We start from the raw sequence: 22,843 nt of genomic DNA, 5'->3' as shown, positions 1-22,843 counted from the left end.
AATAATCACTAGAACAATTTTAGGGGCAGGTTGAGAATCCTAGTGGCTAGATCTTACAGGTATGATTTGCAAGCTCCGAGGAGAAACCTCCCTCCTTTTTGGGTAGGAATGCAAAACCTATCACCTCATTGCTGAAATGACAGCCTGGCTTTCTTGGGATTCAGCCAAGAAAACAATTTATGAGACTGACCCACACACTTAACTAGCTAAAGCTTTGGGCTATAATCCAGAATCCTTATTATGGAAAGCAGAGTTAAAATTGTTCCCTCTGAAACCCAGTGGCTATTTATTTGAATTAGTGAGGTCACCCCAATGACAGCTGTGGAGACTAGTCTTTAATTAGAAGAAGAATTTACCCCGAACTTTATCAGAATGGCATTTCTGGGGGTCTTGAGTGTTTTTCTTCCTTACTTCTTTCAGCCTCACTTTATTTCTAGTCTTTGTTCAAAGAGCTCATTTTTTCCCTTGACACTTTCATTCTCCACATTCTCTGGGAGTCACAGGGCTCTTTCTTGTCAATGGCATGCTCATAGGAGGCCAGCCAGAAGCCCTGCTTCTGAAATCTAGACTCTACCTCTTCTTGGCAGCATGACCTTCTGGACAAGGTACCTTACTTTTCTGAGCTTCAATTTCCTCAGCTATATAATGGGTAATACTATTTATTACGTAGCATTAGATAAAGCTACCATTTATTGAGTATTATTTGCTGTGGGCCAGGCACTATTCTTAGGGCTTGATATGTATAATAAACTCATCTCATCTTAGTAACGACCAGATGAAGCAGAATTTTTTTTTTTAAGATTTTATTTATTTATTCATGAGAGACACAGAGAAAGAGAGAGGCAGAGACACAGGCAGAGGAAGAAACAGGCTCCATGCAGGGAGCCCAACGTGGGACTTGACCCCGGGTTCCCAGGATCACACCCTGGGGTGAAGATGGCACTAAACCACTGAGCTACCCGGGCTGCCCTGAAGCAGAATTCTTAATGTCCCTATTTTATAGAGGAGGAAGACAAGGTACAGAGATTACACAGCTGATGAAAAGTGCTTGCTGCAGAGCCCATGATGTAATAGGCCCTAAATAAATATTTACTGAGTCTGAATGTCTCAGACTTACCTAAATGTCCATGAAATTTATGATCTATGCCCTGTAACTTTAACTTTTCTCTGAGAATATTTAATGTATCAATCTTACCATCAAATCTGGGTTTACTGTTTATTTTTTAAGATTTTAATTTTAAGTTATCTCTGCACCCAGCGTGGGTCCCAAACTCAGAACCCCGAGATCGAGAGTCGTGTACTCCTCCAACTGAGCCAGCCAGGTTCCCCTGAATTTATAAAAAGTAAATAGAAAATTTCAAACACATACAAAAATACAATAATATAATGAACCTCCACTTACCTTTTCTATATATAACTTCAACAATTCTCAACTCATAGTCCATGATATTATGTCAGTATGCCTATCTACTTCCCCTCCTGGTCCATAATTTTTGGAGTAAATCCCTCAAATCAGATTCGTTCAGTCATATATTTCAGTGTGTATGTATCTTGAAAAGGAAATGAACTCTTTTTAAAAACAACCATAATACCATTACTGTACAAAAAAATCAATATTCCTGAAGATTGCATATTCAGTTAGTATTCAAATTTCCAGTTGTCTCATAATGTCTTTTTAAAAAAAAGATTCACTTATTTATTTTAAAGAGTGAAAGAAAGTGAGTTCATGAGTGGGAGAGGGGCAGAGGGAGAGACTCCCTGCTGAGCATGGAGCCCCAGGGACTCCGGGCTCCACCTCAGGACCAGATCCAAGCTGAAACCAAGAGTCGGACTGTCTTTTTTTTTTTTTTTTTTTTAAGTTTGTTTGAATAGGATCTAATAAGGTCCAACATTGCAATTAGTTGGTATGATGTGTTTTATCTCTCCTTTGATCTATTTGCTCCTCCTCTATATTTATTTCGTTGCAATTTATTTGTGGAAGAAACCAAGTCATTTGTCCTATGGAGTTTCCCATAGCTTGGATTTTGCTGATTGTATCTCCATGGAATTGTTGAACATGTTCACATGTTTTTGTTTTCCATATTTCATGTAAACTGGAAGTTGAATATACGGTCTGATTCAGGTTTAATTTTTTGACAAGACTACTTCGGAAGTGCTGCATATCCAAACACCGCCCCCCCCCCCGCCCCCCCGCTCCTGGAATCAGGTTGTCTCTTTGCAATGTTCGCAGCTACTGTTGATCACTGCCTAGATCCATTGATTCTTTAGGGATTATACAATGGTTTCCAAACTGGATTTTAATTACCTAGAGGGCCTGTTTCTCATGATGCCTCTCCCAGGGCTAGGCATAAAACAGACTTCAAAAAGAATTAGTACTAATTAATGAATTCTTGCCCCTCTTCAGCATTCTTGCTCACTGGTTGGTCATTAAGAAATAGCCTTCCCTGGGGTGCCTGGCTGGCTCAGTTGCAAGAGGATGGGACTTCTAATCTCAGGGTTGTGAGTTTGAGCCCCATATTGGGTGTAGAGATTACTTAAATATATCTTTTTTTTTAAGATTTTATTTTTTTATTCATGAGAGGCAGAGCAAGAGAAGCAGAGACATAGGGAGAGGGAGAAGCAGGCTCCCTGCGGAGACCCCAATGCAGGACTCGATACAGGACCCCGGGATTATGATCTGAGCCAAAGGCAGATGTCCAACCACTGAACCACCTGGACACCTCTGAAAATAAATACATCTTTAAAAAAATGAAAGAAAGAAATAACCCTCCCTGGGAGAAGAAAATTAAGTTGTCTCACTGACTCAGAGGCCCCACCATGGACTCTGTGCTCTCTCTGATTTTCCTTCAACCTTCAGTTGTTCGGAGGGCACTTGGTGTGTGGCATAATGGGAAGGGCACCAAGGGGGTGTTAGGAAGCTGGGGGTGGGGAGGGGCTCCTCTGAGGTCTGCCAGAAGTGCAGTGTGGTGATATGAGGCTGTGAGCTGTTAGCCTTTCTCAGGGGCCTCCGCCCAGCTGCCAGCATTTACCTGGTATCTGTCTCAACACCAACAGGAAGGCAGTTTTAAGGACTGAACAGTCCCCCCAGAGAGGGCTGGCCTTACTTTGCACGCCTAGGGAAGGGTTTAACTCAGATGGAAGATACTTCTTTTTTTTAAACGTTTATTTAAGTAATCTCTATACCCAATGTGGGGTCCTAACTCATGAGTCCAAGATCAGCTCCAGTGCTCTAATGATTGAGCCAGCCAGGTGCCCCCAAACAGAAGATACTTCTATGTTTTGGGTGAAAACAAATCATTTAGAAGCTGTCTGCATATCAGGGTTCTTCATTTTATCCTTTTCCTCCCATTTGTAAGTAACTGCATTAAAACTTACTGGGGCAGTGCTTGGGTTTAGAAGTTGCACAGAGATGGATTCTGGTCCAGATCCTGCTGCTTGCTATGTCTGGACAAATCCCTTTGCTTCTCTGAGCCTCACCTCCCAGGTGAGAATAACAAGTCTCCATGTTAGTGTTATGGCAAGGGTTAACTAAAGTAAGGAGATATGACACCTAGAATATTATAAGAAATCAAGAAGATTAGTTGATGGTGTTTTAGTTATCTATCTCCTAGAATGAGTCCCTGTGCATTCACGTATATGTGGGTAGAAGTGGAATCTGGAGAGATTTGCAACCTCCTGGCTGCTTTGAGTCTCAGGCCAGTCTGCCCTCCACTCCCTAGTGAAGGGAAGAGTGGCTCCTTGACTTCCCTGATGTCTCTCCTGGCAGGCATCTATTGTGCGGAACATCTAGTCAGGGGCATGGTTGTTGTCAACGTTATGTTGTAAGTGAAGAAGGCAGCTTTGAGCCTTCATTGGAATCAAAGGCACCCAGGGTCTCAGAGGTAGAAGGAGCCCTGTGGGTTATCAAGGGCAACATGTCTGGCAAAGCAGTCATCCCTTCTAGAACATCCTGCCAAGTAGTACCATCCTAGACTTGTATATTTTCAGTGATGGCAAGCTGATTGCCTCACACCCAGCTCATACCACAGTTGGCCTCTTCTCCAATTCAACAGCAAGGCCTTTCTTCATTTTATCTGGAATCTGCCTCCCTTTTATTTCTATCTGCCAATCCTGGGTGCTCTTTCCATGATACCATGCTGCTATGGAAGAGGGTGACTTGGGTGAGGGAGTAATACGGAGATGGTCTCTGCTCTTGGTGGCACTGTGTTCTTGAGAGAGCCTCCTGAAAGCAGACGTACCCAGCCTGTGGCCCTGCCTTTGTGTGGATAAGGGTGGAGACCTTATCGGGAATGGAGTGTCATTCTTTAATAAGCAGTGCCAGATGTAGGTGAATTGGTGAGACATGAAGGGGACTGGTGTGGGAACTGCCTTAAACTTAAGAGCTATGATTTGGAGCCTGGTGTGGAGTGTTAACCTTTACACATGCCCCCTCCACCCAGCAGCTCTCTCAAATGTCCTTTGTTATGCTCCTGAGTGAGTGGTGCTCACCCCTGCATTATTTAGTGCCATTCATCCTTGCACTCTCCCATTCCTACAGCCTGCAGGAAAAGACACTGCAGCATGTGGGCTGCGTGTCAATGCCGGGCAGTTTGTCAGCCTCAGAAAGCTGCCAGTGAGCTGAGAGCCCATGACACCAGCCAGTGATGCAGAGCCTGTGTGCTTTGGGCTCTTTCATCACTGGGATAGGCCCTCCCACGATGGTGACACAAAAATCAGGAAAGAATCTTTGTTTCATTTGGTTGGTGTATACCAGACCCCACTGGCTAATGATCGTTGGCCCTCACCATCCAGATCCCTGATTCCACATGTGATGGGACCAGATGCCATGCATTGACCAGGGGTGGATGTTGACATCCAGGCTGCCATTTCCTTGTTGGTTGACTCTTTTCAAAGTAATACAGTAAAAATTCTGGTATTCCTTGGAGGGGATTATATAGCAGAACGTTTGTTCTAAAAGTAGAACAATAAATTAGGCATCTCTGTGGGAGGAGGAGGTCCTGTTGAACAGTCTGCTTTGAATGACCAGATAACTCTGAGAATGTGTTCTACCGGAGTAGGGACAATCTGCCAGGCATTGCTCTCCTTTATCTTTGGGGTGCAAGGACCAACGGCCTCAGCCCTCCTTCGGCTTCCCTAATATTTGTCAAAACATGCTGTGGGTCAGGAGACTCTGAGTGAAGAGTCATGGGAGGTCAGCACCGCAGCAGACAAGAGGGGTATTCACTCTAGCTGACCCTGCATGGTTTAAGGCTGCTTTTCGAGCAAGTTGGGGGAATTGGAGAGGTTGAATTTAGGCTCTTACATCTTTACCCCACTGGGAAAAATAAAATTTTTTAAAGTATTTATTTATTCATGAGCAACACAGAAAGAAGCAGAGACCTAGGCAGAGGAAGAAGCAGGCTCCCTGTGGGGGAACCTGATGTGCGATTCGATCCCCAGACCCTGGGACCATGACCTGAACTGAAGGCAGATGCTCAATCACTGAGCCACCCAGGCATTCCTCCTCCCCAGAAAATTTAAAAGCATGAAGAAATATAGAGAGATAGAAAAATATTCATTATCCTACTACCCAGAAGTCACTACTTATATGCATTTTGGCATATTTCCTTCTTGTATTGTTAATGCATTTCTCTTTGCAGAACTTATACTGTAAATACAATTATGTGCCCTGTTTTTTTTCCTTCACTTAACATATAATCAGCATTTTTAATTAAAACACAGCTTATAAGTATCATTTTACAGTGACTACATAATGTTCCCTGTTATGGATATATTATAATTTACTATTCCCTTAATGTTGAACATTTAGATTGTTTCTGGGTTTTTTTGTCCTTGCTGTTATAAATAACTCAGCAATAAACATGGTAGGGCTTAAATCTTTGCGTTTTAGGTTATTATTTTTAAAATAATTTTATGAAAAAAAAATAAAATAAAATAATTTTATGGACGAGGGTTTTTTTTTTGTATTTATTTTTAAATTTTTATTTATTTTTTGTCTGAGTAACTAAGCTCTGTGCCCAGTGTGGGGCTCGAACTCACAACCCTGAGATCAAGAGTCACATGCTCAACTAACTGAGCCAGCCTGGCGCCCCTAGATTATTTACTTGTAATAAATTCCTTTAAAGAGAATTAGCATGTCAAAGGGTATGCTCATTTTTAAGATTCTTACTCCAAGAAATTTGTACTGCTTTTTATTTGATCAGTGTTTATTGGGACCCAGCCGCACCTGGTCCCAATAAAGTTGGGATGGAAGGACAGGTATGTGGAGTGGGGGTGGGGAAGACTTCCTCAAGATTTTTTTTTTTTTTTAGGCCATGTTCTCAAGGTGTTGAACATTAACTGAGGGGAAGCAAATGGGGACGATGTGGAGACACTGACCTAGAAATCCAGGCAGAGGGAACAGAATGTGCAAATGCCCCAGAGCTGCTAATGAGCATAGGCCTGGAGGAGCTGAGGCCAGAGGACAGGGAGGGTGCTCTGTGATGGGCTGGCGAGGAAGGCAGGGCAGGAATCAGCAAGGCCTGGTGACAGACTGCAAACTTCACCCGAACAGCAGAAGGAAACCATAAAGTGGCTGGGCTTTAAGCAGGCTGGTGACATGACAGGGTTTGTACTCTAGAAAGGTCACTCTGGCTGCTATGTAGAGGCAGAAAGGGATTCCGGGAGACCAGTTAGGCCTGCTGCATGAGAGGGACTTCTCAGAATTTGCTAAAGTGGCAGGGAAAGGACATTTCGTCTAAATTTCCCTTTCTTGGGATCCCTGGGTGGTGCAGCGGTTTAGCACCTGCCTTTGGCCCAGGGCGTGATCCTGGAGACCCGGGATCGAATCCCACGTCGGGCTTCCGGTGCATGGAGCCTGCTTCTCCCTCTGCCTGCGTCTCTGCCTCTCTCTCTCTCACTGTGTGCCTATCATAAATAAAATAAAATAAAAATTAGATCTTTAAAATAAATAAATAAATAAATAAATTTCCCTTTCTTTAATTCCTACCAAGGTTGGATACTTCTATGTTGATTTGCTGGCTGCTCTTCATCATTTTTGACCTAAGGCACTTGGAGTTTTAGGGCACCATCACTGCACACTTTGAGATGGTGTGGTCAGACACAGGATTCAGTTTTGCATGGGAGCCCTTGCAGATCTAGCAAGGGAAGGCCATGCCCTAAGTCCCTGGGACCAGGATTGTGGCTTCCAAGGCTCTCTCCAGTGTTCCCAAAGCAGGCACCGTGACAGGGGCATTGGAAGGCACAGTGCAGGAAGCCTGGGTCTATTGACTAGAAAGAGGTCACTTCTGCCATCAGATGTGGAGGAAGAGACCCAGAATGCAGCAAACTCAATTTAAATCAGGGCGTCCTCAGTCACTGGGGTAGCTTTGTTTCAGAAGAACCCAGCCACGGCTGTTTATTGCCAGCAGGCCATAAGCATTCGTTTGAGTGGAAAAGATGAGTAGAGAATAGAGCCTTAGGTGTGAAGTTTACCTCCCCAGATCCGACTCACAGTTCTGCTGCCTCCCCAAAGTGAACAGCATCCAACTTGCAGATCTTGCCTATTAATATATTTATTAGCTTGCTCGTTTGATAGCCACAGGCTTCCTGAGGAAATTGCAGGCAGGGGTTTGCGAAGAACATACCCTGATTGGAAAAACTTTTCTTACTAGCTGGATGCTTGCCATGCTGTGGGGTCTTGAGCCTTTTGGTTCCTCCCAGAGGGTGGCCGGCTTTGTATGCAGTGTGTGTGGCACCTCAAGTTCCACCCTAATTGCTATGTGCAGGATAGCTGAGTGCAGCACGGCGGCTGAGTAATGACCCTGCATTTCTCTTTTCAGTTTCTCGATTAGGAAGTCACAGGCACCTTGATCCCGTATTTCATTCTGGAGTATTTTCCCCTGTTAAATCAGAACAGTTGTGGATTGTTAAAATGCTACCATTAAAGCCAGCGGCCTTGTCATGATGTCCTACACACATGGTCATGCCCTTACTTTGGCTAAAGTCCTTATTTGCCATTTAATTTTACACAAAGACCGGAGAGGATGGATATGGCATAGAGTTAGATGAGCTGACCCACCAAAGGCCTTCCAGAAGTTATTTTATGATTCTTGGTAACTGTATGGGTTGACACATTTTTTTAAAATCATAAATCTGGGGATGCCTGGGTGGCTCAGTGATTGAGTGTCTGCCTTCAGCTCAAGGTGTGATCTGAGAGCTCTGGGTTCGAGTTTCACATTGGGCTCTCTACGAGGAGCCTGCTTCTCCCTCTGCCTGTGTCTCTGCGTCTCTCTTTCTCTGTGTCTCTCATGAATAAATAAATAAAATCTTTTTTAAAAAAATAAATAAAAATCATAAATCTGGGGGCACCTGTGTGGCTCAGTTCGGTGTCTGCTCAGGTCATGATCCCACGTCGGGCTACCTGATCAGCAGGGAAGTCTACCTCTACCTCTCCCTCTCCATCTGCCTCTCCCCTCGCTCATGCTCTCTCTCAAATAAATAAATAAATAAAGTTTTTTAAAAAGTCATAAATCTGGTTATGAAAAACTAAATGTCTGTAGAAATTTTTGGAAAGTTACCATCCCACCCCCACAAAGTGCCAAATGGAATAAAAACATAATTACTCTCACCAATAAGGTGTTGCCTGCTGTTACCAATTAGAACTAGCTTTCCAGGCTTTTCTTCTTTTGCATAGCTGTATACTTTTTTTTTTTTTTAAGATTTATTTATTTACTTGAGAGTTGAGCAAGGGAGAGTGCATGAGTGGCAGAGGGAGAGGGAAAGAATCTTAAGCCAACTCTGTGCTAAGCACGGAGCTCAATGTGGAGCTCAATCCTATGGCCCTGAGATCATGACCTGGGCCAAAATCAAGAATATGACACTTAACCCACTGAGCCACCCAGACGCCCCTGGATTTGATTTTTACAACAAGCACCACACCCCAGTGCTGTATGCTGAGCAAAGCCAAACTTGAGATATGGCTGTAGCAAATGAGATTAGGTTTCTCTGGGTGACTTTTTGGGGGAGGAAAAAGGATGAGTGGTTGTTTGTTTGACACTGGGACAATGGGAAACGGGGTCAAAGGGACGTGGACCTAGGTATTATAATCATAGTAGACACCACTCATTTCCTATCTAACACCCATGCCTAACTTCTTTACTCACAGAAGCTTGATTTTGTTTGGGGTGGCAGTGTGCCTAGCTAAAACATTCTCTTAGCCAGTCTCCCTGACAGCTAAGAATGGCCAGAGTTCTGGCCTATGAGGTAGAGGTAGAAGCTCCTAGGGAGAGTGCCCCTTCAAAGATAAAATGGCAAAGCCCTTGGCCCTTGTGTCTTCTGCCTCTGTCTCACATTTATAAGCGTGGAAGCCCCAGGCCAGGGATGCAGAGCAAGAAAACAAAAAGATCCCAGGTCTTTCGTGTAATCCTCGAGTGGCTGCTCCAGCTCTGTACTGCCTGCTTCTAGATTTCTTCTTGTTCCATGAGAAAAATAACCCCCCATCTGTTTAAGCGACTGTTAGTTTTTTTAATTGCTTGCAGCTGAATGCAATCATAACTGATAAGGTAATGTTTTAATATTTTACAAGGGGGAAATGTATTTACATATTGTGTAATTAAAAATGAAAAATAATTTAAATCCCCACAGATTTCTGGGCCCCACATCAGACGCACCGAAACAGAATCTTTGGGGATGGGACTCACGTATCTGTATTTTTAGCAAACTCTCCGAGTGATTCTGATGCACAATACAATGTGAGAATCATTTCTGCATTCATTAATACTGTTATCCCCATTTTATATGTGAGAGCACTGAAGCCCAAAAAGGTTAAGCAACTTATCCTAGTTTTTTTTTTTTTTTTTAAGATTTATTTATTTGAGAGAGCAAGAACGAGCGGGAGGGGCTGAGGGAGGGAGAGAGAATCTTGACATTCTGATCACAGAGCCTGATGCAGGGCTGGTTCCCAAGACCCTAAGATCATGACCTGAGCTGAAACCAAGAGTCTGCTTTGATTGTGTCACCCAGGTGCCCCATCCCACTATATTTTTTAAAGATTTTATTTATTTGAGAGAGAGCGTGAGAGAGACAGAGCACAAGCAGGGTGTAGAGGGAGAGGGAAGGGGGAGAAGCTCCTCATTCTCAGCAGGGACCCTGATCCCAGGACCTGGGATGATGACCTGAGCCAAAGGCAGATGCTTAACTGAGCCACCCAGACGCCCCCCCCCGCATCCCAATATTTTTTTAAAAGATATTATTTATTTATTCATGAGAGATAGAGAGAAGCAGAGACACAGGCAGAGGGAGAAACAGGCTCCTTGCAGGAGGCCTGATGTGGGCCTCAATCCTGGGACCCCGGGATCACACTCAGAGCTGAACGCAGATACTCAACTGCTGAGCCATCAAGGTGTCCCAGTGATCCCAATATTTTTAAGTAAACTTTACATACAGGTCTGTCTGGTTCTGAAGTGTGCCCCCTGCCCTTCCACCCTTGCCTGCTCCAGGGAGGCCTGGTTTTGCCCCCACAGCAGAGCCACACTGCTTCTGAAAGGAACTTCCAAAATAGAAAATTCAGAGTCGTTTTTGACACAGTTCTATACTGTTTGCTGTCAAGAGAGAGCATTACTGCAGTGTATATAACCCCAGGATGTCTACTTTCTGGCATGTTTGTTAAGAAGTGGACCCACATGTTCTTGGTCTTCTGCTTTGGAAACAAAATTCTTAGAATTCGCTTTTTCCATAGACTTTCTAGGGTTAAGTCGCTTAGGAATTACTAGAACATCTCACCCATGAAAGGTAATTATGGTTGTTTTATGAGTGTGGAAGACATATAGCTTATAAGTGCTAGAGTAGTCTCCTGTGAGTTATTAGAACTCACAGTATTCATGTTATACCAAATTAGCCATCAAGGGCTGATAGATTTTATCTCTAGTTCATCAAGGCATTGGTCAGCGCTATACATTCATAACAATTAAATACACAGCAGCTCTCCTCAAATAGGATCTTTGGATAAGGCGGCCACTTCAGGTTGTAATAATGGGATTTGCATGGGTATTTGGAGACCTGTATGATAAGAATGACTTTCTGATGGAGAAGAGGATTTTCGCTGTGGGCAGTAGGAGGTCAGAGTGCTTGAGACCCTCACGGGTCTGGCAGCATTGCGTGGATAAGGTGTGTCCTAGGAGTTAGGAGCTTTGTGTTTGTTTGGACCTGAGTCTGGCACCAGTCCACCGCGTATCAGGATCTCTGATGTAATTCTAAACAGACTTCCAAAAAACAGTTATTGAGGTCCTTTTATGTGGAAGACATTTGGGGAGATGCTTCTCTATGTTGCCTTCAAGGAGCTCCTCTCCTAATGCTGGAAAGAAGGCAGAAACCCGAGTCTCTACAAAAGCAGCCATGGCCACCCCTCCTCATCCCGAGGGCTGCTGTGTGCCAGGTCCTATGCAGGCCTTTATAGGTGTTCATTTAGTTCATACAAAGCTTTGTAAGCTGTAGGTGTCAGTATTTCTGTTCTATAGACTTGGAAACTGAGGCTCAGAGAGGGCTAGTTACTTGTGCACAGTCACAGCCAATAAATAGCGTCAGATTTGAGTTCAGATCAACCTGACTCCACAAAGACCCTGCCCTCCAGGCCCACACCTTTGTGTCTCCTCCTATGGTGCTCCACCCTGCTGTGATAGCAGGGTGGGGAAAGTGTGATAGGAGACTTATTTGATGGAGAGAATGGGGGAAATCTTTGCACAAGAGGCAGGATCTAAAGAGTTTAGGGTAAGAGCGCTTGGCTGGCTCAGTTAATAGAGCATGCGACTCTTGATCTCATGGTTCTGAGTCCAAGCCCCATATTGGGCACGGAGCCTATTTAGAAAAAAACAAACACAAGAGTTTAGGGTGAGTAAAAGTAAGAAGAATGTTGGATGTCTTCTGGGAATGAGAAGCCTATTGGATTGAAATGGATAGTTCCTTGTGGGGATGGGAGGAGATGAAGCTGGGAAAGTCACAGACAGATTATGAAGGGTACTCAGCACCAGACTTAAGTTATCGGAAGAACATTTTGTATTTTATTTTTTTTTAAACCAGAACGTTTATTTTGACTAATCGTTGAAATCCTTAAGATGAACTGGATACTGCAACAGCTGTCCTCTTGGACTTAGGTGTCGCTCCTTCACAGAATCCATGCCTGAATCTGCGGTATACAATTTTTAGGTGCCTCATTCTACCGGTCCCAGTGGTATTCCGTCTTTTAGCCTTGACACTCCAGTTATACTTTCTCTTCCGCTTGGCAGGGTAGCCACACTTGCCGCAGGTGGACTTCTGAAGGTGGTAGGCCTTAGAGCCACAGCGGTGGCACAACGTGTACCTCTTATTGCGACGCTTTCCGAACGATGACGTCCCCTTTGTCATCTTGTTTCCGCGGCAGACCCTCACATTTTGTATTTTATGTAAAACTGTTGTTGAAGACAATTGGTATTCTGCTCTTCATTATTCCTTCATATAAGGATGACTGCAATAATTTCATCTCAGAACTTAGTATCAGCAAAAACAGTTACCATCTTCCCTAGTGGAATGTCGGCTAGTCTGCCTTTAATTAGAGCAAAGACTGTGGAACTCTTTGACTTTCCCTTCTTGCCTAGGCTACCAGGAAGCCAGGCCCTGATATACTGTCTAATTGTAATTACTGCCTCATTTCTCCAGTGCTTGGTAAAAAATTCATTTTTTTTATTCCAAGTGATTTCTAATCTTTTATTTTTTTGCCCTGGGTATAAATTATTATTAAAAATTACCTTAAATTCCTTTTGGAAGTAGGCAGGATATATTCTTTAAATATATTTTAATACTGGGATCCGTGGGTGGCTCAGCGGTTCAGCACCTGCCTTTGGCCCAGGGCGTGATCCTGGAGACCTGGGATCCAGTCCTATGTCGGGCTCCCTGCATGGAGCCTGCTTCTCCCTCTGCCTGTGTCTCTGCCTCTCTCCCTATGTCTATCATGAATAAATAAATAAAATCTTTAAAAAAATAAAAATAAAAATAAAAAAATATATTTTTAATACTAAGTAAGAAGAAAGTAAATTGACTCATTGCATTGTCATAAGAGCTGGAACAGGACACTGAGCGATGAAAACTTTTGTGGCATATTGATGAGCTGCTGCCAGGAAGGATTAAGGTTAGGGACAGCGGATATAATTAGTCCCTGGGAACCCTAGGAGCCCAGAGGGGCCTCAGAGTGTCAAGAGGGGCCTGCCAGGTGTGTGTCTGCTATGGCAGCTCTCCCCAGCCCTCCTGGCCATTGCCAAGTTTGAAGTCATATGCCTGGACCACCTTTTCTTGCATGTTCACAGCAGTCTCATGACTGCTGGCCTGGTCATTCCCCAGGACCACCTGGGCCAATTTTTTTGGCTGGAATTAGGAAAATGAATTAGAGTTGTGTGTTGGCAATTCTCTGTACCCCACTTTCTGGAGCATTTAAGAAACCCTCAGTAAAATGACACTGAACAATGAGTAAGAGTATCAACACCCCAGTCCAATAAAAAGAGGCTGTCTCATGGTCCACAGGCCTTGAGGATGTCAGGCTGTACAGTCTCATTTCTGAAGATCCAGCGTGGAGGGTCTTAGCTATATGTCACCTTACTCTGTGTGCCCAGGCATGGGCTCTGTGTATCTCTCCTGGTGTTCTTCATGAAGCCACAGGGTCCTCCCAGACAGCTGCTCACTCCATCCAGCTTTCTAAAGGCCCTTCACACATCACAGCCACCTTGCTGTTGTGGAAATTCATGTGGTAGTTAGCTTTCTAAAGCATTCTTATTAACAGCAGCTGCTAAAGCTCCTGAGACACTCTAGGGTCGGAGTGGCATCCGACCTGGTCTAGCCTGTTGTGCAGAATTGTGTATGTGTGTGCACTTTTTCTGGAAAGGTCTTACCAGATTCTCAGAGGGAATATATTCTTCCTCTAACATTTTATCCAAAAAGAGTCAAGAACCACTGCTATGAAAAATGACCTTCTATGGATTTCTTCCCAATGTTCTTGAATATCCACATCAAACTATTTCCTCCAGAGCCTTCTGCTCAAAGCAGCTCTGAGCAGAAGGGATGGAGAAACACTCCCAACTGGGTGGGAGCCAGCCCTGGAAGGTCGTGGGGCTGGCCGGGCAACCGCCTGCGGAGCCCTTTCAACTCAAGTGCCATCTCCAGCCGGGGTGGACAGTTCTCATCCTCCCAGCCTGGGGCTGCTGAGTGGGCCACGGCTTTTATGTTTCCCGGCTGTGCTCTTGCTCTTGCCCTTTGCTGCTGTGCCAGCCAGCGAGAGCAGCCACGTAGTAGTCCCCTTTCAAGTGGCCGAGGAAAGGCCTGTTCTCCCAAGCTGTACTTGGGGAGTCTCTCCAGACTTCGTATTAGGAACCACACCAATGAGACTCCTGGCGGCCTTGCAAAACAAAATGAGGCTTTTCTCTGTGGTCCAGCGAGGCTCCAGACCGGAAGTCACTTGATTTTGTTTTGCCTCCCCTCTCTCCACAAGCCCACAATTGCAGAAGCACTTTGTGAATCAGAAATGGAAGCTTTGTTCTCTGGTAGTCACTGAGGAATGCCTTTCCTGAAGGGTTGCTGGGGTTATGAATAGCTCTGTAGAAAAACAAAACAAAGCCTAAGACACAGAGGGCAGTGATAGATATTCTATCGCGATGGACAAGCACTTATTGACTACCTACTGTGTGCTGTTAGAATTCCAGGTCTACTGGGGAAGGCAGGTCCAGAAGGAGTCACTACATGGTGATAGGGGCTAGAGGAGAGTCAGTAAGCGAGGACCGCAGGTCCCAGAAGAGCACAATTAATTCAGCTGGTGTGCGTGCATGTGTGTGTGTGTGTGTGTGTGTGTGTGTGTGTGTGTGTGTGTCAGGGCCTGGGAAAGAGGAGGCAGGGAAACTGGAAGTTAAAGAAAGGAGGGAGCCTCCTGTGTTCTCTTTGGACCCTTTCCATTATGCGAGCATGCATTTTACCTTGTGGTGATTAGTATGCACATAATACGTTATGCTGCCTTGTTTTTCACTTAGTATTCCTATACCGATTTCCACTTAGCGACTAGGCCAAAGTATTTATCATCTTAAAAAGCCACGTAGCATTTTTGCCTTACTGATATACCCTCGTTGCTCAGCCATCCTCTCATTTGTTGGGAGTAACAGAGTTTTTCTGCAATTAGGCAACTTTGCAGAATCAGCTCTCCCCTCCCCCTTACTTATTTCCTTAGGGGGGTATTGCTCGGTCAAAGTTATGAATGGTTTCATGCCTTTCCTACTGAATATTTTTTTTCTTTCTATTATAGAAGAGTTCCACCATGTACAAAAAGAGACCGTTAGGATGATTTGCATGTATTTATCAGCAAATTTCAACAATTACCAACCCACGGATGTTTCAGGTCATCCATACCGGCCTCCCCCCATCCCATCTCCTTTCCTGGATTATCTTGCGGTGAACCCCGGACATCATATAATTTCACCTATAAATGCCTACATGTGTATTCCTAAAGGATAAGGCAAGGATAAGGATACTTTTAAAAGTATCACCACAGTTTCATTATCACATCTAGAAAAATTAACCAAAATTCCTAATATCGTAAAATATCTAGTCATCAACTGAAAGTTTAGGATTCCCACCGTTATTTGGCCGTTCTCAAGAGGCCAAATAGTGGTTTGCACCAGTGTGCACTCTAGGAAGGTTTCACTTGCTAGAGGTTGGAATTTCTTCAAGGAAAAGGGTGCTGTGCTTGCAGGTCCTGGCCTCAGAGAGGGAGGGAGATAGTGAGGCCTCTTTCCAGGGCCTCTGGGACTTGTGTGGTGTGATTTGTGCTGCATGGGGTGGTGGGTACTATGCACCCGTTGCTCAGGCTTTCTTGAGTAAATGTGACTGCCACTATGTCCCTATACCAGCTTGCCTTGGTGTGATGTGTGGGGAAAGTCAGGTTCATTTCTCCCTTTGGACCCCCCTCTATTGAAGAATGAAGTGCCATCATGCTGTGTCTTCAGTGCTGAGGAAGCTAGATACTATGTTTCTTTTTCTATAATAAAAATTCCAAGATGCTAGGAAAATGCTCATTCCCTGCTGGATTCCCCACATGATCATCTTATTTGCATGTTTCCCTTGGCAAGCTTTGTTTGGTATTATTCAAGGTGACCCAGTTAGAACCACTGTTTAAAGTCACGTCATTAATAAGTTATACAACCTGTGTGTGATAAGTCTCTTAGCTCTGAATATTGTACAAGTAGGAATACATGCTGTGTCTGGTCTCTTCTTCATATTTAAATATGGTTACATTTAAATGTAATCTCCCTGTTTGTTCTCACTGTTGATATTCCTGATTTTTGTATGTTGATGGATAGGAGCAATTTCCCAGATGATTCAGAACCCTGTTGTATTTGTCTTTGGAATGCTAATCACATGTATATATTATGTCCGCATTCCCTCCCCCCCTCCCCCCACCGCCCCATGCCAGCCCAGATTGGCTGTTGGTTTGCTCCTTCTTGACTAGCTGGGGACCATACCAGGTGGTGAAAAAGCAAATCATGAGTAACCCACTGGAGGGTGAGGGGAGTTAATATTAATAGGGAGGCCTGGTCAGGATGAAAATGCCTTTTGGAAGATCCTAGGGTAAGAGGGCTTTTATTCACAGGGAAAATAGTCTTTAGAGTCAATAAAAAAGGCTTACTTCTGTTCAGGACAGACTTCTGCCTGGTGCCTGGCTCTTTCTGATGGAAGAATTCAAATAGCTGGATTTTAGTTTTGGTTACGAGTTTGCCATTTTATTTCTTAGTCTGTTGCAATACGATATCCCTATTTGTGTATAAAACAGTAACAAAAACAAAAAAATAAAAAAAAATAAAACAGTAACAACAGAAAAAATTTTTTAAAGATTTGCCTCTATGGCAAATGCCTCAACTGAACACTGATTATTTTCATTTTTTTTCTGTTTCTTTTCCAGGCATTATCTGTGTGCATCCTTTAAAAAAAAAAAACAATTTTGTGTCTTGGTTTCTTTATGCCTCACAAAATGTTTCTATATTAATAATGGCTGTGTAATATTCATTTGAGTTGATAAACATACCAAAATTTACTTAGCCATCATTTTGCCATATCATATTTGAGAAGTTTTGTGAACTTTAAATAATACTATATTGAACGTGCTCCTGTGTGTACCTTTTCCCCCTTTTTCAACAGCTTTTGTGAGATATAATTTGCATACCGTGCAATTCACCCATTTAAAGTGTACAAATCAATGGTTTTTAGTGTATTTGCAGAGTTGTGCAGCCATCACTACTACCAATTTTAGAACATTTTCATCATCCCATACCCATTAGTGATCACGTCTCATCTCCCTCGACCTTAAGCAACTGCTGATCTACTTCCTGTCTGTATAGATTTGCCTCTTTTGGACATTTTGTATAGATGGAATCATACAACCGGTGGTCTTTTTTTCCCATTAAAAATATTGTGATAAAATATATACAGCATGGGATCCCTGGGTGGCGCAGCGGTTTGGCGCCTGCCTTTGGCCCAGGGCGCGATCCTGGAGACCCGGGATCGGGTCCCGTGTCGGGCTCTTGGTGCGTGGAGCCTGCTTCTCCCTCTGCCTATGTCTCTGCCTCTCTCTCTCTCTCTCTCTCTCTGTGACTATCATAAATAAATTAAAAATATATATATATAGGGTAGCCCTGGTGGCGCAGCAGTTTAGCGCTGCCTGCGGCCCAGGGGTATGATCCTGGAGACCCAGGGTCGAGTCCCACATGGGGCTTCCTACATGGAGCCTGCTTCTCCCTCTGCCTGTGTCTCTGCCTCTTTCACGCTCTCTCTGAATGAATAAATAAATCTTTAAAAAAAATATATATATATAGCATAAACTTTACCATTTTAACCATTTTCAAGTGTATAGTTCAGAGATGCTAAGTACATTCATATCATTGTACAGATGCTTCCACCATCCATGTCCAGAACTTTCTCATCTTGGCAAACTGAAACCCTGTCCCCATTCAACACTAACTCCCCATTCTACTCCCTGCTGGCGACCACCCCTGTTTTCTGTCTCTATGAATTTGACAACTCTAGATATCTTGCATAAGTGCAGTCATACAGTATTTGTCCTCCTGTGGCTTCTTTCACTTGGCATAGTGGCTTCAAAGTTCATCTGTGTTGGAGAACTTATCAGAATTTCATTCTTTGGTATTGCCAAATACTATTCCATCGTATGGATGTACCATACTACATTGAGTGATATCCACTGTTTGGGTGGTTCCAACTATTTGGCTGCTAGAATAACCCTGCTATGAATGTTCATGTGCAAGTTTTTGTGTTAATTATAATTTTCATGTCTCTTGGGTATGTATATCTATGAGGGGAATTGCTGGGCTGTGTAGCTTTTTTCTTTGAAATGTTTCTTTAAGCAGCAGGGTCCTAAAGAGATTATTAGGTCAAAGGTAAGAACCTTTACAGCATATCCTTTGATATCTGTGGCCCAAGTTGTTTCTACAAATAGGTCTTAGATGTATGCTATTCAATAATGTGATGTTCTGGTTTCACATCAGCCTTCCCAGCAGTGGGTATTATTCTTTTAAAAATGTGTTAATTTTTGAGTAAGAATTTAACTTTACTGTTTTACCATGGTTATTTTTTTAGTAGCTGCTCTTCCTCCTAAGATGAGGCCTCCGGACGGGAAAATCAGCTAATAGTTGAGCCTTACTCTGATGGGTTGCTTTTGACTGCTCCCCACAAATGCCTTTGAATACTACAAATGCTATGATGGTGGCCAGGAGAGTGTTTCTCTTTACCTAGTTCTGAAGGACAGCTCTTTGCAGGAGTTAGTCAAAGCACTCAGGCTTTACTGAGCACAGCAGGTGTGAGCCTGGGGGAACTTTGGGGAGTCTTTCTCCCGGCTTGGAATTTTGTAATCGCTCTTTGAGGCAGCTTTTTAGCTTGGCTCAGGGTGATGCCTGTGGTCTCTGGCTGGTCTCCTAGGCTGATTGGTGCCTTGCCAACAGAATGCAACCCTTTCATGGTCCCTCTGGGAGGGACTTAGGGTGGCCTCCTGACTGTCTGCCTGAAGGCTGCTGTAAAAGCCTGGGAGACAGTGACACTCCCTCTTTCTGCCCTCCCCAAGGTCCAGTCCACTTAAGGCACGTGTTAAAAACTAAACTGTAGTTTATATTTTCACATGCTCACTGTGTACCAGGTTCCCTATCTCATGTTTTGCATCATTTGTTCCTTTAATCTTTGTGACCATCCTGTTGAGGAGGAACAGCTGTTTGGCCCATTTCCTGGATGACTAAGGTATAGTTCACAGAGTTTAAGAAACTTGCCCCCGATCAAATGAGCCAGGACTGACCCCTAGAACATCAAATTCATGACCATGCCCTTGACCAGAGGCTGTCCTGTTCTCCCTTCTCCATGGAGCAGGTCTGGTGCCTTGGCCCTGCTTCCTGCCTGTAGTCTCTCTGCTCCAGTACAGCCCCCACGCTGTTACCAGAGTGATCTGTGTCAAACGCAAATATTCTTGTCTCTTCTGTTGAAAAGCCCTGTCCATTGCCTCCTGCAGAAAGCCCAGGCTCCTTACAGAAAATGAAAGGGCTCTCCCAGCTGGTCTCCTCTCCCTGCTTCCCTTCACCACATCCCAGCCTTTTCCATCGTGGCCTTGGCAGGCCGTCCCATCTCTGCACTGCCCACTGGTGCTGCGAGGATCCCTTCTCCTCCTCCAAAACTCTGCTTTCATTTTGCTGGGTCTTTTCCCTAGCCTTCACAGAGCCTTCCTCCCCCTTCTCTAGCATGATTAGCTATTCCTCCATCATCTTGCCCATCAGTCTTTCTCCTCGCCCCCCCCCCCTCCATTAAAACACTCATCACATCATATTGTGTACTGGCTGCTTGTTTTCAGGTCTCCTGCCTGGTGAGCTCCTTAAGGGCAGGGGCTCCATCTTGCTTATTTTTCTGTCCCACTCTACCACAGCCTCTGGCACGGAGAGGCCTCTCAATTATTTGACTTAAACTGGGAAGCCTTGGATGGCCTTGCACGTTCCCACTCCCCAAGGACTGGCATGCAATCTCTCCTGAGTATGTACATCTCTGTAATCAGGAGTAGCTAGAGCAAGGGCCCAGGCCTGGGCAGCACACGGTGAAATTTGCACATATGCCTCTCTGCTCGCACAGTGCACACGGGCAAGATGAACAGCCCCCTTAGAGGCAGTCTGGGGAAGAAGAGATTGGCAACATATCAGCTCTGCTTTAAGGCAGCTCTAACCTGAGCAGCAGCTCCCTGGGGCCCTTTTATCTGCCCAGTGGACTGGCCCACCTGCCTGGCTGGTAGAGAGCAGCCAGCTGGGCTGGCCAGGCCGGACCCACTGCCACACCCTTCTCCTGGCCTGGGCCTGGCCCCTGCAGAAACCTCTCATCCCCCAGCTGCCCAGTGCCATCCCGGCCCTAAATCCATGTCTTCCCCCAGCTCCTCTCTTGCACGCTCATTTACTCCACACGGAAAATATTCCAGTAAGTACAAAGAAGAGAATACATCAAACCAGTGGCTCTGCTTCTAGAGAACACACCCCAAATGCATTTTAAATCTGTGGATCACTCTCAAGGGAATTCCAGTTAAAAAAGAACTTGGATCAGCAGCCCCGGGCCTGTGTGGCTAACAAGCTTCTATTTTCTCTGTTGCTTGGCTGGCCTGAAGGACTCCTTTGTTTGGGGAGTGGGAGGATGTGGTGTCCTAATTAGGCCAGGGTGTGGAATTGTGGCTCATACAGAGCTGCCCTTTGGAATTGAGCTTTCCAGACAGGAGAGTAAGTACGTGATTTGGTGAATCTGTTGGTCTTTAAAGAAAACAGAAGACTAAAAAGAGGGTCAACTAAAGGCAGTGTGGTATTCTAAGCTGGATTGTGGACAAGAAGGGGCGTGAGTGGAGAAACTGGAGAAATCCGAGTCAAGGCTGGAGTTTAGTTCACGGTTCTGCACCAATGGTAATTTTTTTAGTTTTGACAAATGAACAGTGGTTATGTAAGATGTGAACGTGAGCAGAAACCTAGAGAAGGGCATATGGGGACCCTTTGTATGATCTTTGCAACTTTTCAGTACATCTAAAATTATGCCGGTATTGAAAGTTTATTAATAAGAAAAGAAGGGCAGCCCCAGTGGCTCAGCGGTTTAGCGCTGCCTTCAGCCCAGGGTGTGATCCTGGAGACCAGGGATCGAGTCCCATGTCAGGCTCCCTGCATGGAGCCTGCTTCTCCTTCTGCCTGTGTTTCTGCCTCTCTTTCTCTGTCTCTGTCTCTCTCTCTCTCTCATGAATAAATAAATTTAAAAATCTTAAAAAAAAAAAAAAAAGGAAAAGAAAAGAAGAACAGGGGAGAAAGCCGATCCAGCAACTAATTTGACTTGACCTTTTGTCAGCACTGTGTTTTAGCCTTCTGACCCCAGATCTTTTAGCCCTGTCTATAGAGTCAGAGGGGTCAGCATCCAAGAACTCTGGACCTGGCTGCTCTTGAGGCCAGGGTCTTCCTTGCCACACCATCCTCTTTTTGGGGATGGGTCTGAGTCCAGGTCTAGGTCTTCCAGGAAGATGGGGGTCATGTGGTTGGCAGTGCTTTTATCTGCCAGCTGTGTACTGCTGGGCCAGTCACCAATCTCAGCTTCATATTCTTTACCTATTAGAATGGGGATAACCTGCCAGGAAGGGGAAGGGAGGGTTATAGAAGGTAATGTAAGGGACCTGACCCAAACAGAAGGTTGTGCTTGGCAGAGTTCAGTTTCCATTCTCCCTTCTGCTTCTCCATTTTTTGAAAAATAAATTAATTAATTGTGAAAGAAAGGGGAGCTAGTTCCTTGAAGACTTGAGATCAGTTGTTCAATGCTAGCTTTGAGGGCAAGAAGCTGTCAGTGGGAAGCTAGCTGCAACATTGTGCCCCCTATGCATCCCCTACCCCCCATACCCCATCTCCAGAGGTCCAGGAAATGTGACATCTATTTTGAGCAATTCATGGGGAATCTTCTTACCAGACGTGCTCTAACACCTCTTGGAGTTTTAACATTTGGATTCCTCAGGAAATTGTGCTCTGGCTGTTTCTTTACCTTGTAGATGGGCCAAGCTATTTGGGGGCTTCCTTCTGGAATGGGAGCCCTTTGTGGCTTCTGGACATGGAGCTCTCTCCAGGCTTAGGAACCTGGACTCAGAAAGGCTGGAGATATTTTACATGATCCTAGGGCTCTGGAATGGCTGGGCACAGCCTGTGGATAGCTGTGCCACCTGTAGGTGGCAGTGGTGATACAGGAATGCTGAAGGAAGGGAAGCCAGGGGAGCCTTGGCAGACTCTTTCACAGGAGCTGTAGTCATAATAAAAGTAACAGCGATTATCATGGCCTGTGGAGGAATGTAACTCTGTATTAGAGGCTCTGTCAAGTGCTTTGTTGTGTGTGGTTTAGTTTAGTCTCACAACAACTGTGTGAGGAAAGGGCTGTTATTATGATCACATTTTACGGATGACAGAAGGGCTTGGACAGGTCAAATTACTGCCCTGGGGTCACATGGTAATTGGCAGAAGTAGGACTCCCCAAAGTCTGAGTTTAGACCCTGTTCATACTCTCCATCATGATGTCCTCTCCTCCTGCTTCTGCGTCCAAAGGGAGAACACAGGGACAGCAGGGAACCTAGACTGCCTGATGCCTATCACCCAGGGGCCTATGAAGGGTTACCATCATCATCTTATTTCTAGTAGACCCTCATCAGCATAAGATTGGACCCTCCTGAGGAACTGAAGATGTTCTGCTTTCATGCAGCTTTAAGTTTAAATATGGAGCCAAAAATATACTCATGGCTCATTAAGCCAATAAGATTGGAAGGAACTTT

At 44.6% G+C, this 22,843-nt stretch overlaps 1 protein-coding gene and 1 pseudogene across 7 annotated transcripts in view; one reads left to right on the top strand and one right to left on the bottom strand.

The window, feature by feature from the left end:
• The window catches only part of TOM1L2 (target of myb1 like 2 membrane trafficking protein), a 119,250-nt gene that overhangs the window by 28,960 nt on the left and 67,447 nt on the right, over positions 1 to 22,843 (top strand). Inside the window, exon 1 of one of the 7 annotated variants that reach the window (XM_072820866.1) lies at positions 20,938 to 20,960. The exons of the other annotated variants lie outside the window; for them this stretch is intronic. The gene's annotated coding sequence lies outside the window, so the exon portion shown is untranslated. Of the gene's footprint in view, positions 1 to 20,937; positions 20,961 to 22,843 lie in introns of those variants that run through there. 7 annotated transcript variants of the gene reach the window in all.
• On the bottom strand, positions 12,045 to 12,421 carry LOC140624910 (large ribosomal subunit protein eL37 pseudogene; annotated as a pseudogene).

This window comes from Canis lupus, chromosome 3 (genome assembly GCF_048164855.1).
Source record: "Canis lupus baileyi chromosome 3, mCanLup2.hap1, whole genome shotgun sequence".
In the NCBI taxonomy this organism is placed as follows: domain Eukaryota; kingdom Metazoa; phylum Chordata; class Mammalia; order Carnivora; family Canidae; genus Canis; species Canis lupus.
The sequence above is the reverse complement of the archived record's forward strand: the minus strand, read 5'-3'. Positions and strand labels throughout refer to the sequence as shown.